Below are 16614 nucleotides of genomic sequence, written 5' to 3'. Positions count from 1 at the left end.
ATAATTCGTGTATGAAAGATGTTACAAATGCTTATGCCTACATATCTTGTACACACAAGATTAAACCATACAGTACAGGAGAGGCTTTGAAATCATAACAGTCTTAAAGTACTAAATACGTATATTTGACTAACTACTGAAGTACTTGGAGGAATCCTTAACATAGATGGGTTAAATTCATCCATTCCTAGATGTAAGATTCCATATGAGCATATCAAGGTAAAATAATTAGATTAAGAAAAAGGACATCAATAACTAATCTATATCCGTATAAATTCAATAGCTAATAAGAATGCTGTATCTGTATTATCGCCAATTAATTTCCAGACCTTCATATCTTAAAGTGCTTATAATAATTAAAGTATTTACGTTGTCTAAAGAACTACAAACATACATTTAATTGAAGGAAAGAGTGCTCAGAGTGACGAAGAGTCATCATATAGGCTAGTATAAAGCCTAGCCTAGAAAATATAAATAAAAATGACAAGATAGGTGTAAGCCATCCAGTTTGGCAGTCTCTAGCCTGCTGAGTTATACTGAGAGAAAACGCCATTGCCATTGATGGAAGGATGGGGGCTATGGATCAAGCCAGGCTGCAACAATACAGATATGACTCACATCCATAGCAATAAATATTAAAGACTTCATATCGGTAATGCCTGTTGCCTTGTACACCCAAGAAGCATGATTTGTGGAATTAGTACCAGATTGATATTTAGAATATCCCCTCAAAATTCGAAGATCTCTGATTTAAGTGGATCTAACTTAGAACATGTGGAAAACATATGTATCAAATCCACTTCCATAGCTTGACAGTGTGGACAACATATCTCCTCTGTGCCAACCCACTTGGCAGTCTTTGTAGGGGTAACATATAAACCAAATATTGTTTTATAATGCTGTCCCTGAAGTCCTAATGAGCATAGTATAGTATGACTAAACTCCTGAGACTCATAAAAGAAAATATCACCAGAATCCAGTCTCTGTGGCCACTTGCCATAGTGTTTCTCTAGGTTATCTGTAAGCCAAAGCTGAGAATTTCATGAACCTGACTGATCGAACACTCCTCAGGACCTAGCAATAATTCCAACCGCAAGTTCTTTGAGACGTCAGCAGACCCAATAGTTTTCCTATTTTTTTTTTTTTTAAATCACAAATTTGCATATATTCAAAAAGGTCTCTGCAATTTAAGTCAAATATACTCTGTAGTTCCTCAAATGACACCAAACTGGATCCTTGGTAGAGATCCCCTAATTTTAGCAACCCCTGCCTCACCCATTTTGACAAACACACTTCCTGAAATATGTGTGGTAGCAGCAGGTTCATGTGGACTGGGGTGTACCAATTGAATCTGCCTGAACCAGATTTTGTTCCACCAAGAAGCCCAGTTCATAAAGGCTGCCTCTATTACTTGGAATCAAACCTTCTTGTAATAGCTAGGTTCCACAAACCTTAACAAACAACCCTTAGCTCCTGGTCCTATTAGCAACTCTTAGATAGATGGTGTATGCTCATTGAGCCCTTGCCCGTAATCCTTATTTTCTAGGAGCAGTCCCATATATTGATGGGGGATGGCCAGTTGATACAGTTTAAAATTTGGAAGTGCCCATCCAGCCCTCGCACTGGGTAATGATAATTACTTAATCTCCCTCCTCGTTTTACTGTATGTCCAAATGCATCTAGAGATTATAGCATCCATTGTTTTAAACCACAAACTTTCAAACTCTAATGGGGTAGCACGGAAGACATAGAGAACCTTTGGCAAAAATAGCATTTTCACAAAATTGCAATGCCCCATGATATACAGGTGTAGGTTATTTCATCTCCCAAAAACCCTGCTTTGCTTTCCCAATTATTGTGGCCAAAAAAAGCTTAACCATCTGAATTACCATAGTACTAATACAAATCCCCAAATAAACCATCTGCTTAACCACCTGAACATCTTGAATGTTAATTTGGCTATTCACTACCAGCTGTTTTTTATTACTATTTAGCGAGTAACCTGAAAACGTCCCGAATTTGGTGGTTTCCTTCTCTATTACCCACAATGCTGCATCCGAATCAGTGGTTACAACTGCCACATCATCAGCATAAGCTTAGACTTTCATCTCCCAGCTGTATTGTTCTCCTGGGAGTATAGCTGGGCTGGCCTCCAACTTATGGATAAAAGGATCAATGTACACTGCAAAAAGCAGGGGGGAACAAGGGCGTCCCTGCCTAGTTCCTCTTTCTATATGTATAAGCCCAGAATGTCCTCCTCTCAACTGAAATTGGGCCACCAGTTTATAATAGATAGCCTGAACATTCTTGTAATGCATTCTTAATTCAAACAAGCCCATGACCGTCCACAGATATTGCCAATTGACCCTGTGGAATTCCTTTTCTGCACCCAACAGGTCCATAGCCATGGGCTTGTGTGCGACCTCGGCTGCATCGAGTTGCGTTATAGCCTGACTAATATGAACAGTGGTGTCCCTCCCAGGGATGAAGCCATGCTGATTAGTGGACACTAGTTTGGCGATAATGCAGACCAGCCTAGCAGCCAAGACTTTAGAATAAATCTTTGCATCACTATTTATTAAGGTTAGGGGTCGGTAAGATTCAGGTCAGAGGGGACCTTTCCTTTTTTTCAGAAAACCACAATATTTGCAGCCAACCAAGACTCTGGAGGCCTTTGGCCCTGTTGCACTTGCAAAAAGAGCTCTAACATAACCGGAAAAAGTACTGTGCAAAATCCCTTATAAAATTTTAGAGGGATATGTTTGATCCCTGCAGCCTTCCCTGATGGCAGTGCTTAAAGAGCTGCTTGTAAATCGTAAGAGGTAAGATTAGCCCACAAGAGATCTTGCTCTTCCGGTGTAATTCTAACTGAGGCCACACAGCCCACAAATTGCTCTATATTCTGTCCGCCCCTAGAGATTGAGTTCGGGGAGTATTTCATGGTAACTCCTGAGAACTTCTTTAATGCCTTCACGATCCAAGACCAGGCCATGATATGAATCTTTTAATTCACTAACATAGCCTGCTGCAACCTTCTGGAGTGTGCGTATTGCTTCAAGATGCCCCACCCGTTCATTATACTCATAGCATTCCTGGCGTCTAGCTAGGAATTTTCCTGTTATTTTTTAGCTGTTATTTCATTGATCGCAGCCTTAGTGAATATCTGCTGGTTTGCTGCAACAGGATTGAATCCATCCGTTATGGTTGAGTAGGTCTACAGCCTTACTGAGGCTCTGATAGAGTTCCTTACTGAGCAGTTGGCTCTGTTTCTGGCAGTTTAGACTGAACCTAAGGGTTTCCTCCCGCACACCTGCTTTAAAAGCATCCCAGATCACCCCTAGTGGGGCACTTCCTATATTTAAGCTCAGAAACTCAGGGATTCAAAAATTAATTCTTTGGACATAAGCTGGATCAGACAGAAGACCTCTCTCGAAAGACCATCTCAGACCATTCCTTTAAAGCCCTTCCAAGGAGATTACAATTAACAAAGGGTTATGGTCTGACATAAGTCATGGGGAAAGCTCTATTTGAGCTCACTCTAATAAATCCAGTGTCAGAAAGAAGTACTCCAACAGAGTCAGAGAGCCACGAGGGGCTGAATAATATGTAAAACCAGGATCTGACATTTTACAATTGAGCCTAGTTTCCACCAGGCCGATCTCTTTTTGAAAGCTATAAAAAGCTCTATGAACATGTAGTTTATGACATGAATAAAGACCAGAATTGGAGCCAATTGCATCCTTGGGATGAACCCTGGCACCATTAAATTTAACATCACCACATGCAATTTATGGGTCAGGCCACACCGCAAACTCTACTGATAAAAAGTCTATAACCCACCCGGCTCATCTAAAACTGAGCCATACAGTGAGCATAAGGTAAAAGACCCTGAGCTAAACTGGCATTCTAGTATGGCCCATCTTCCATATTTGTCTGTAGGGCAACTTCTAATGTCACATTCCTTGTTAAAAGCAAGAATAGCAACCCCCCAGTTTTCGTGAACTGGGTGGTGCATGTCACCAGCATCAAGTCTAAAGTTTCAACACATTCCTATTAGTTCGATCTATGTGGGTTTCCTGAAGGCAGTAGATATCTGAAGGTGGCTGTGCTCACTAGCCCTGTGCATGACAGATTTCTTGGTCACATCTGTACATCCACCTGAACGTAAGTGCGCTACAGTGTCAGGGCTGGAGTCCCAGTCCATTAATTTAAATGTTCCTCCATTTATAGTCCCCTTTTTATTTCTTTGCTTTTCTTTGTTTTATTCTAATGTTTTTAGAGGCTACCACAGCTTTCCAGCTAGTGCAAATGGGTCTCTTGGTTGCTGCTCATTTCATTTGCAATGACCCCTCCTAATAGGCCATTTTCTGAAAACAAGAAGACCATTATGAAATACTTTTGTTTGTTATTGTTTTACGATTCTGTTGGACTTTTTTCCTCATGCAGGGTCATCCCCAGTCTTTTTGCCTCCTTCCTCCTATTTTTTCGGACCTGTCGCTTTTGGCTCTAGGACTCTGAGCAGGTGCTCTCCCATCTAAAGTTGGTATGATTGGCTTATACCTAATTGGCATATTTAATTTACCTGTAAGTCCCTTGTACAGTGGTATCTCTATACCCAGGGCCTGTAAATTAAATACTACTAGTGGGCCTGCAGCGCTGCTTGCGCCACCCACTGAAGTAGACTTTCAAACCTGTCTAAGGCCTGCTAGCGCAGGGCCTGTGTGCACAGTTTTCTGCCACAAGGAACCTAGCATCTAAATTTACTTGCCAGGCCCAGAACTCCCCTTTTACTACATTTAAGTCACCCCTAAGGTACGCCCTGGCTAGCCCTATGGGCAGTGTGCCATGTATGTAGAAGGCAGGACATGTGCCAGGTTACGTGACCTGCCCTGGTAGTGTCAAACAGCCTACCTTGGTGTCTCACTGCTGTGAGTGCTACCTTCTCATAGGATTGCATTAGAAGTGCCCTGCCTTAAGTGTAAGTGGTATTGTCTGATTTATGAGGGGTAGCGTAGACATGTTTGGTATGGTTGGGATGGTGATAATAAATGCTGCTTACTGGTGTAGGTGTATTTTTTATTACTATGACAGAAATGTCACTTCTAGAAAGAGCGCGTTTCTCTGTGCTTATGACTGGTGTTCTGCAGCTTGACTCCAATCCATGTCTGGGCAGAGTGACAGTTGGGGCTTTGTGCATACTTTTCAGAAGTGCATCTGCATACTGAATAGTCTTCCTGGGCTGAGAGAAGGGAGAGGCGGGGCACACCTACATTTGTGAAGGCTGTGCCCTGGCCTCACACAATAGGGTAGTTTACCCCCCACTGATGTTAGGAGCTTGTGCTGAAGGAGAGAGGAGGCACTCCCAGAACCAGTTGTAACTGGTTGGAACCTCCTCTCCCCACCATTGTAAAACATTGTAAGCACTGAGTATAAGTAAAGGGGAATTTTCCCCACAATTTGGAGAGCCTTTGAATCATCTTGGAACTGGACACAGAAGGCTGGAAGAACTCATCAGGGACCGCCATGGACTGCTGCTGTGCTGACCTGTGACCTGCTGGGTCACTGTGAAGGACTTGTCACTTGTGGCATCTTCTTTGTGCTGGCCTGTTGCTGGGCCCCTCCACCTGTGGGCCTGTCTCCAGAACATTGTCCACCAGGGGCAGGGTGCTGTGACCCCTGCATCCATTTTTTTATATACGAGGAGTGCTTCCCCTGAACTTCGTCCAGCGCTTTGGAAAAGCGATCTCCAGCTGTCTTGGTGCCTGAAATTCACCGCCGTGACCCAGGTGTAATTGAGTGCTCAAGCACTTTTAAAAGCGCGTGGTGGTGGCAGAAATCACTGCCACAGCCCGGGGAGGTTGTTCAACTGAAGCGCGAGGGGAGCGCGCCTTGCAGTGCCCCTAGGGCATGAAGAAAATTCTTCTTTCCCTGGACCGGAGCACGCATGCTCCTATTGTGCCCCCGGGTGAGGAACGCTCCGTAGAGCACCCCCGGGGCACTGGAAGGCCCTGCTTTGGGCCAGAACTCCACAAGAGGCAGGAAGGAGAGGAGGACGCATCTCCTTCGCCTGCTGAGCCCAGGAGGGCTCTTTGCTGATCTGCGGGTGGGGCGGCAGGCTCACTGGAGGCTCGCCCGCGCCGCAGACCCTTTGTTGGCCCATCGTGGGCCAGTGTCAGTTTTGTGGTTCCCCCCCACCGACTCGGAGGGCCAGTGCAGGCCCTGGGGGGGACCCCAAGCAATCACAGGCCCCAGGAGGGGCCCGTCACCACTCAGAGGGGGTTTGTGGTGCCCCCTCCCTTCTACGCTATTTTTGGAGGTCTTTGGCCCCCTACTGAGGGCTTGTTGAGGCCCGGGGGGATCCCCCTGTAATCGCGGGCCCCTGGAGGAGCCCATCAATAGCACAGAGGAGGTGCGTGCTACCCTCCTCTGCCTCAAGGATACCAGAGGCCCCCGTTTGGCACAGAGGAGCGCCGGGGGCCCCATTTTTTGTTTCCCAGGCACTGGAGGTACCTTTATTATCAGAAGAGGTACTCCCTAAAGGGATAATATATCTGGGGTTCTTGCTACAGACTTTGTGGATACATATATTGCCTACCTGCTTTTGAAGTGTTTATATATGTATGACTTGCCATATGGTTTATAATTTTCCTACTATGGGCATTTATGATATTCTTATGACAAGTGCTTTAGTATAATAACGTGTTTCCTGACTACTGCTTATGTTGCAGAATACTGTGTAACCTGTGTGTTATATGTGACTACTGCTAGTTTGCAGAGTAACTAATGTGTAACTTTCTGACAACTGCTAGGATAGCAGGATACTACTAATATGTGATGTTTGATCTGATAATTGCTTTGTGTACAATACAGTATATTTTCATATAACTTGGTGTTGTGTTTCCTTTGTGGTGGGGATAGTGCGTCACGTGTGTTGTGTGTGTTGTGCAAACACTTTACACATTGCCTCTGGGATAGGCCTGACTGCTCATGCCAAGCTACCAAGGAGGTGAGCAGGGGTTATCTTGGACGTGTAACTCCCTTGCCCTGACTAGAGTGGGTGGGTTCTGCCTGGCTGAGGTGCATACCCTAACCAACCAGAAACCCAATTTCTAACAGATTTCAAGATGGCCAACACATTGGTTCTTGCTTTTTGTAAGATGCACATCCGCTGCTATGTTTATTTTATTGATTGCAAACATATGCCTGTAGTTTTTAGACTGCAATACGTTTTCTTTTTTTTGCTACTTTTAGTTGCTTAATTAATCCTGCTTGTTGTTGAGTTGGTGTGTTTCATTGTTTTATTGTGCCAGAAGGTGAATACAAGAATGACTCTGTGTGGGGTTGTTGGTGGTGGAAGGAAGAGCCCAGGAGCACAAGGAGCAACGAGGTCATGAGTGCGCAGATGTGCCGAAGACCAGAATGGTGGTCAACACAGATTGTATACATGTGAAGGGATTGGGGAACTGAATTCATGCTGCTGGACTTTTGTGAAGGCGGCAAAGAGGATAATGGCTCCTACAGTCACCCACTGGCAAACGTGAGTGCAACTGGCCATCAGGAGTCAGGGCAGGCCAGGGTTTACCGCTGCAGGGACTGTTGGGAGAATCAACAGTTCCAGGCGGCACCAGGCTATTCTGATGGTCGGGCTGTGTCCCAAATAGACTAAGAAGCCTGGAAGATTAAGGGGCAAGGAATTGCTTAGCAGATTTTTGACTTGGACTATTTACAATCAGGGTGCCTAGTAAAACAGTTAAACAGCTTTTATAGAGGCACAGTCGTTAACACAGAAGGATATTTGGACAGTTGGTAAAGGTTAGCTGGTGCAAGCAAACGCATGGTGAAAAGAAGCCCTCCAATATTGCTTACTTCAGAATTGTTGTGCAGCTTGTGAAAGCACCATTCTAAATCAGGGAATGCCTCTGGTCCTGTAAACTTGCTCTCCACCCCAGCTCACAGGTTGAAGTGTTGGGGTGTCCCAGCCAAAGTATGGGCCACTAAGGGGAGCAGCTATGCTTCATTAAGAATGGAGACTGAGACCAGGGAACTTCTGGACATTGAGAGGCTGGAAGAGACAAGAAGTAGACGTGGGGGGGCTGAGAAGGCACTTGCAACAGAGGAATGGGGGGTGCCTGATCCTCAGGTGGGGGGCTCAGGATCCCCACCCTCCATGCTTGAGCTCGCGAATGGTAATATGGAGATGGTAGCTGATGACAGTAGGGAAGCAAGGTGGATGATTTAGAAAACTATAATAGGCGATCTAACCTCTGAATTGTAGGGGTCTTGGAAGGGTGTAAAGGGCTGCAGACGATTCAGTGGGTGGACTTTCTAATTAAAAAAAGTCCCACCAGAACTGGAGGGGGATTTGACTATTATGAGGGCTCATAGGGTACCAGCTCAGGTATCTCCCAGTGCCAAGTATCCCAGCACGATATTATTAAATTTAGCTGACGTTCACATAAAGGAGCGCTTCCTGTTCAAGCCCATAGAAAAGAGAAGCTTTTTGACTATTGAGGTATCCCACTTCCAGTTTCATATCATTTCTGATATTTCCACAGCAGCAGCACGGCGACAAAGTCTTTTTTAAAATGATAGATTTGTTTAGATCCCAGAGGGATACTTGATGCTGCACAAGAGCTGTTATTAATTCATTACACCAGGACTCTCTTGCAATGGATTTGGAAAAGATCAAACACGATTTAAGGGATTTTGATATTCTAGAGAAAATTAATAGTTCCAAAACGTAACAGCAACAATTTTATGAAGAAGGACAGCAGACTGGAAAATTCCTTGCTGGTTCTAACTGGGTTAAGCAGGAAAAATAGTCTGTCAAGAAAATTGAGGATCCAGTAACACCTAGCATGGTATCTGAAAAAAATGAAGTTAGCAGGGTTTTTTCATCATTATAGACAATTATATGAGCAAAATATAAAAGTGCCTCACACACGCATAGCATAGTATTTTTGCTTCTTAACACTGCCACAACTCTCTGGTTCATTGGCCAAGGCATTGATCCATAATGGTCAGAGTGGCTTTGTTTCCATTCACCTTATGACTGCAAATACAACTTTTTAAATTCATGCTCTAGATTTTTTTTCATGTAATCAAACACCTAAAGTGGCAATCATGGTCTATGCAGAGAAGGTGTTTGACCTAGTCAACTGGGATGCTTTAATGTTGTATTTGTTTCAAATTGTCTTCTCCCTGCAATTTGTGACAATGCTCAAGAACCTATTCCACAGTGCGCAGGCCAAGGTTGTTGTGAATTCTAGTGTGGTGGGGGAGGTTTCCATTAATAGAGGCACATGCAAGGGATGTCCCCTAACCCCCATACTATTTACTTTTTTTATTGAGCATCTAGACTCAAATTACGCAGCACATCTGAGTTAAAAGCACAGCTGGTAGGGATGTCCAAACTAAAGTTGTTTGCTGATGATATGGTCTTGTACCTCAAGCCTGATACAGCACATATGCAGTGGGATTTTGATCTGTTGAAGGAGGGCATGGGCACTGCAGGCTATAAGGTGAATCAGAGCAAGGCAGAAATGTAGCTTTTTAGTGCTTCAGCTGAGGACTTCCCAGTGTTTTTACAATGTCAGGCCAGGGCCCAACGTCCAGTCAGGTATCTGGGTATAAATGTTACTAGAGATTGTTCTATGTTATTTTAGCTAAATGACCTTGGTATGCAGAAAAAGGCATAAGATCTACTGGACAGGTGGCATTAGTTTAGATGACGATATTGCCCCTATTCTTGTTTCTGTTCTCCAACATTGCTATAAAAATTAAGCATAGTTATTTTCTGGATCTTGACTTCCTTTTGAGAAGTTTCATTTTGGAATAAAAAGGCCCCCGAGGTCAAACTTGCTATTGCCCAACTTGAGAGGGATCAAGGAGGATTGGCTCTCCCACAAATGTGATTATATTACCCAGCAGCATTTTTGGATCTAATAGGAAGATTAACTGAAGAAAGGGAAGTAATGGATTCTTTTTTATAAAAACAATGAGGCAGAAATCAGCAATTAGTCTTCCTGCCTTTATTAAAATCGCAAACCTGCCGTAGAAAACTAGGTATAAGACTGCAGGAGTGGGTCAGTAGTATGACTGCTGTATACAAGGTGATTCAGGTACCAGCAGGCTTTAATTTTCTCCAGATTCAGGATGCAGTTACTTTGGCCTAACTCTGTTGAAGGCAGGGGTCACGTCCTGGATTTTTCACAGCTTTAAGGAGCTAGGGGATTTTGCTATAAGAGGTGAATTAATAACCTTGGGGAGGCTAAGCAGATGTGTGGGTGCCAACGGGATAACTTTAGGTCGAGTTTTCTTCAGCGAATCCACTTTTTTTTCGGTTTGCTATGACCCAAGCCACAGCCACACCAGGTCATGCGCTTGCTGATCAAGACCAGGCTCACGGGGTTGGCAACTGGTATAGGTTATTACGTAATACTTCCGAGCAGGACATCATTCCTAGGTTTCTTGAAAGAATTTATGAGAAAACTCGAAGTAGATTCACAGAGGATGACTGGCAGGCTATTTTCGAAACCGGGGATAAATCATTGAGAGCGGCAAATTTGAAGAGAATGACTTTCCTCCCCCGGTGGATGGCGTATTACACTCCAAATGCCCAAAACAGAGCTACTTTCGGGAGGGGCTGTTATCTGTTATAAGTAAGGGAGTTAAAATTACTGTCGTCTCTGAGGCTAGTCTGGTGCAATTCGGGAAATGCAACGAAAGTCGGAGAATCAACAAGGCAGGACCGTACTATATTGCCATTGCACTAATAGTTTGCGGCAATCTTGTCTCGTTATGAACCCCCAGAAACCATCTCAGGCTTGAGGGGGTTGCTTAGCATCTCTATGCAGTTGTTTTTTACCCTTTCGATATAATATAGACTCATTTTAATTAGACCAGGTTAAGACTGCCCCTCTACGTATTCCTTTTAAGTGTTTCGATATAGCACTTTATAGTGTTTGATCTTGGCACATGACACTTTATTAGAAACATTTTAACGATGTCTGGGTATGACGAGGTATCTTTAACTGACAGGACCGTCTGCCCTGTATTTGGGTTTTCACCATCATATGGTTGTTTACCTTCTCGTATCCTGTCTTTTTATGTTGGTAATGAGATATGTTGTGTACAAGATTGTTCGATATAGCCCTTTGTTCTGTTTGACCATAGGTTGCTCTTTTTTGCGCTAGGCACATGGCACTTTATTATAAGCACTTTAATCAGGACTGGATACCACAGTGATAACCTGAGGGACCATCTGTACTGTATTGAGGTTATTGCAATTATATGTTCGTTTGCTCTCACTGTATCCGTTTTTCCCTCTCTCTCTCGGCTGGTTATGAGATCCACAGTGCACAAGACTGTCAGTAACTGTTAACTAGGTCCCAGCTCTGTCAGACGATTAGCTTTCCTCTTTGTTGAATGTAAATTGCACTGTATTCTTCCTACTTATAGGTTGCTCTTTTTGCACATGCTTTTTGCCACTTTATCAAAAGCACCTTAATAAGAATTCGGTCCGACAGCGGCACTTTGCATGTTAATGACGTTTGCTGCAAGTGTATGGTTTTACAACTTCTCTGTATCCAGTTTGTTTTCTGCTGATTATGAAATTAATGAATCCTGTATCCTGTATCCGTAGGAGCTCAATATAAAAAAAAATAAAAAAAAACAGAAAGAGTCTGTGGATAGGTGAATGATGCATGAGTGCAAAGATGAGTGACAGTTCATGTATGAAAACGTATTGAGTGCCTAAACCATTCAGTGACACATAGAGCACTTTGATTCATATACCCAGCCTATTGGCATTGGCAATGCGTGTTGAATTCCTTATGACCCTGTGAGAAGTATTTAGTGTAGCACAGGTTTGACCTTGGAGATGCCAATGGACCTGCCTTTACACGCAGAAGGGGAGGTACCATTTTCTCTGCTATTGTGTCGAGTCATATTTCGGTACAAAACGTACTGAAAGAATGAAATACTAACCTATGCTGACAGCATAATAGGGCTCGGAGGAGCAACCTGCTGCTCGGAACTGAGTTCATCCTGCAACTCCCAGATTTAAGATTCATTCAGTGGTAAGTAATACGTGCAAGATGAACCTACGGTTCCCGGTTATTCGTTGTTATTTCTGTTTTTTCGCAATATTATGTCCAGTTTTCCAGGGCTTAGCATTCTCAAAGGTTGCATTCTTTTACGTAAATTCTGGTTAAATAGCCTTTTTTTCTGTAGAAGTAAGCCTCATTGGCCATGACTATGTTCCTTAATTGTGCATCGTGTGATAGAGAAGCATGCTTGCTTTTCTAACGTTTTGGTGTAAAGTGCATTATGACATATTATTACAGCGCAAGAAAGGATTTATTGGCCATCCTGCTCAAATATCTCTTCACTAAGACCGAAAGTGTACCCTGTGCAATATATCATCGCACAACTGCCATTGAGGTAGTCGGAGTGCATTGACATCTTGCTTGCAAACGCTTCACAAGACGTGCACCATAAGTCATTCCTTCTGGATAGCGTTGCCACCTTTCTTACAGAAAAATACTGGCCATCTACTCACGTTTTAAGGTTCCTCAAAAGCTCAGACACAATACTTATATTGAACGTTTTATAACATGGTAAGTGTTCATTTTTAACATGGCCTTTCTATTTTTGTTTAGGGGTCATTGGGGAAGCTGTAGAACAATGTTTCACAACCTTTTGATTTCTTTGGACCCCCACTTTAACATTATTGGAACCCAGGGACCCCCACTATATCACCATTGGAATCCGGAGACCCACGCCTGAGTCATGACTGGAAGCTGGGGACCTAATTTGTCAATATTTGTTAATATTTTTTAATTTTCTAAGCAGTCGTGGACCCCCTGAGAAGGCTTCGCGGACCCCCAGGGGTCCCCGGAGCACAGGTTGGGAACCACTGCTGTAGAACATATTTTAAAGTGTTTGCTTATACCATTTCAGTTTAAAATATGTCCTGATGAGCTGAAAAATACAAATTACCAGTTAAGCCGGTATAAAACCAGCCAGGTGACATTCCTACTTCTGGACTATGTGATGTGTGCTGTAAAGTAGGTTGTTGTGAGACATTGGGCTGTTAGATGGTGACCCATGTTCAAGCAACAGCCACAATCTCCATCAGGGTGAACCACAAAAGTCACAAACTTAACTTGTGCTTAACCCTTTGATAGCTTGACACAAAAGCAGTGAGGCTTATCTGAGAGGCAAGGTGTAAAGTATTTATGCAGCACACAAACAGTAAGAAAGTAAGAACACAACACAAGAACAATCTCACCCCAACTTAGGAAAATAGAGTAATTTATAAAATATGTTTAATATATTGAATGTTTATCTCTCCCCCCCTCATTGCAAATCCAGAGCTCTAGTGCACCCAAGTGGCTCTTCCAGTATTGGTAATTGGGGCGGGCAGAGCATCGCCGGTAATATTCAGTTGACTGTTCAGATGACTGAGCACAGCCTTTAGTAATAGAGATGCTGTAACAATGACATACTACAGGACCTGAGTAATATATAACTTCTCAATGATTTCCCAGATTAAAATAAAATCGAGTTTACTTACCGACTCCTTCAAGGAAAAGGCAATGTCCAACCAGAGGACAAATAGAAACTGTCCCAAAATACATAAAGAGCAGCTATCCCATGATTGAAGAGAGGAGCTAACGCTGACTGACAAAGAAGAGTGACAAAGAAGGCAGAGATACCCAGCTATAACCATAACACTACACTGATGCAAAGCCTTAGAGCACAGCTAATGTTGCTAGGTGTCTTCTTGCAGTTTGCTGCCCCTACTTACTTTAACCTTAGAGGGAGCTAAAATAAGGAATTCTATCTTTGGAACTATGCATCATCATCACATTTGTCCTGTACTGATTGTGACGCAGGAGATGGACATTCAAGGCCTGATTCACAAAGGTAACTTACACTTTTTAGTAAGTTTACTCTTTTCAGTAAGCTTAGTACTTTAACATTTTTACAAACTGAACTTTTGTAGCAGCTTAAACGTTTGTGGTAGCTTACATTTATAAATATACACCAAGGTTTAAAATATATAAAAATAGTACCTATTTATAATTTAATTATAAAACATTTAATAACTTATTTTTTTTGTAATTAAATAATAAATGTGTACGATTTGTATTTGCTTTTAACATTGATCTATATTTATTCATACTTTTAACTATTTTAAATAATGTAATATAATATTATTTCCTATGGAGCTTTTATTTTAAGTCTCTACCTCCCTTACTTTACAAAGAAGTGTGTTGTAGAATCAGTGGTTGGACATGTGTAGTGATGAACTTACTTCAGATGTGTAAGTTACTAGAAAACTGCAGTTTGTGAATACTGAAAAGTAGTAAATGTACTCAAAAGTGCAGATTGTTAATCAGGCCAAAAGTGTATATGATTCCTCAATATAAAAGATATGGCGCATTTTGAGAACACATGTTAAAGGGCCTGAGAAATTATTAGGGATACATATGTACCAGCATGAAAATTAATCATTTTGATATCATAAATGCCATCCATAGAGAAGCTGAGGGAGTGGTTGTTACTGTTAATATGATAGTTTGCCTTGCATGCCAAAATCATGGTTGAAGAAAGACATGCAACATTTTAGATAGTGGTGGGCATACATTTATGTACTCTTGCAGTATGGGGATATCAATCCTAGATGGAGGGGCTGAAAAGGTGCAAAATGAAAATAATCTGAAGGCTAGCATAGTGGGGTGCTGTAGAGAAATACAATTGTGAGATAAGTGGTCCATTTCCTGCATGGATAAGGGCTAGGTTCATTCTGCACATTTTATAGATGAACTGTCCAATTGCTTCTAAATATGACAACATCATCTAGCTATGTTAATGTGCATTGTAAATGAGTACATTAGCTGTTGAAACATAGCTGGGCTTCCATTTGCAACTGCAAACTGGAAAAGATAATGAGGAGTGGAAAACACTGTCATTGACTTATCTTCTGGTATAACTAGTATCTGCCATTATTCCTTTACAAAATCTAACATTTATTTCCCCAATATCCCAAGCAGATCATTGATTCTAAGCATAGAATAAATGTCAAGGGGATAGATACAGTTGCCCTTCTAAGCATCTATACAAAAACAGATCTTATTGTCTGGTTTGGGATGGTGAACTGTAGGGAACAACAACTCACTGGGGGATTTCTCTATGATTTCCGCTTCCAACATCTTCTCTACTCCCTGTTTGGCAGCTTTAATTTGGTCATAGGGTATCCTACATGGTATTTGCCTTGATTATACACGGGAAGCATATACGGCATGTTCAGCACCTTTTACTTTTATTATGAAACTTACAAAATATATTTTATAGATCTATGTCTCCTTATAAGATATAGCTGGAGAATTTTCAAGGTAGGTTTGGTATAAGGACTGTCATAAGTCAGAGGCTGCAAGGGTTTAATACTTGATGTAATACCCACAGAGTTTATTACTGCTGATTAATTCCATTTATATTTATGTTATTTACTATGACGTCTGCAGAGTTTCCACCATTTCATCACACTGTCACATTTGCTGCAGCTCACTCTCTCTAATTATCCTTTTAGCACCATCCATGTATTTGAAGAAATTCCACATCCAGGAATCAGGGGCATGCTTCCTGTACGTGCAAAAGTTATTACTGAAAGACCCCCTAGATTGTCTCCATTACGATACATAATAAAACTCTGTACTTTGTGATCTGTTGAAGTAATGTGTAGCAAGTGATAAGTGTGTTAGCCTCTGTTGACCTCCAATCCCTCTTGCATATCCCCAGTGCATTTGTGAGCACTGTCTGTCGTGCACAATTTGAGTACAAGCAGGTTAAAACTTAACTCCCTAAATTCTAAATTGCTCTGGTTTTCAAACAGAACTCCAGCAGTGATTTGAAAATGATTCTTTTTAAAGTAAAATGCTGAACTTGGAACTCTTGAAGTGTGCTGCCTGTTTCTGCCATCCAGTCCACACCAAAACATGTATACTGCAAAAAAAGAATGTTGACTAGAAGCTCCATCTCTGTTCTAAATGTAACTCACAATAATGTCTCTTTTTCACTGTGAAGTTGTTACAACACAATGTAACAAATATACATGTCCACACATTGTTTGCTGTAAAAGGATACCTTTGTGTTATTATGCTACAAATAAATCAAATTAAATTCTGTATTCTTGATGTTTCAACATTAGTGTTTCCTACATTTGAGCATAGTCGTGTGCCATTGAGTATTTTCAAGTTGTCAGAAACAAACACTCAATTCTTTTTAAAAGTTAGTTTTTTAATGCACAAAGTCTTCTTTTGGGATTTATGAACCAAACCAATGCAAATTACAATTTGCATTGATTTGGAAGCCAAAGTAACACAACGCAGTGCAGTGTGCTACCTCATGTTACATTATGTCAAGGGGTTGTTCCGCGTGTGGTGAATGGGCTTACCCATGCAACCACCCATGTGTTTTGCCACAAATTCTGATCTACATGAATTGTAGACAGGGATTTGAAGCAAAATCATGCACCTTCATGAGACAGGCATAATGAGTAGAAATGTCTTTACCTGTGTTCTACATTTGTAGCACACATGCAAGGAA

General features: G+C 42.0%; 1 protein-coding gene across 7 annotated transcripts in view; it reads left to right on the top strand.

Annotated features, from left to right (window-relative positions):
- The window catches only part of LOC138300566 (uncharacterized), a 960785-nt gene that overhangs the window by 357312 nt on the left and 586859 nt on the right, over nt 1-16614 (top strand). Inside the window, exon 1 of one of the 7 annotated variants that reach the window (XM_069240161.1) lies at nt 12002-12080. The exons of the other annotated variants lie outside the window; for them this stretch is intronic. The gene's annotated coding sequence lies outside the window, so the exon portion shown is untranslated. Of the gene's footprint in view, nt 1-12001; nt 12081-16614 lie in introns of those variants that run through there. 7 annotated transcript variants of the gene reach the window in all.

This window comes from Pleurodeles waltl, chromosome 1_2 (assembly GCF_031143425.1).
Source record: "Pleurodeles waltl isolate 20211129_DDA chromosome 1_2, aPleWal1.hap1.20221129, whole genome shotgun sequence".
Taxonomy (NCBI): domain Eukaryota; kingdom Metazoa; phylum Chordata; class Amphibia; order Caudata; family Salamandridae; genus Pleurodeles; species Pleurodeles waltl.
The sequence above is the reverse complement of the archived record's forward strand: the minus strand, read 5'-3'. Positions and strand labels throughout refer to the sequence as shown.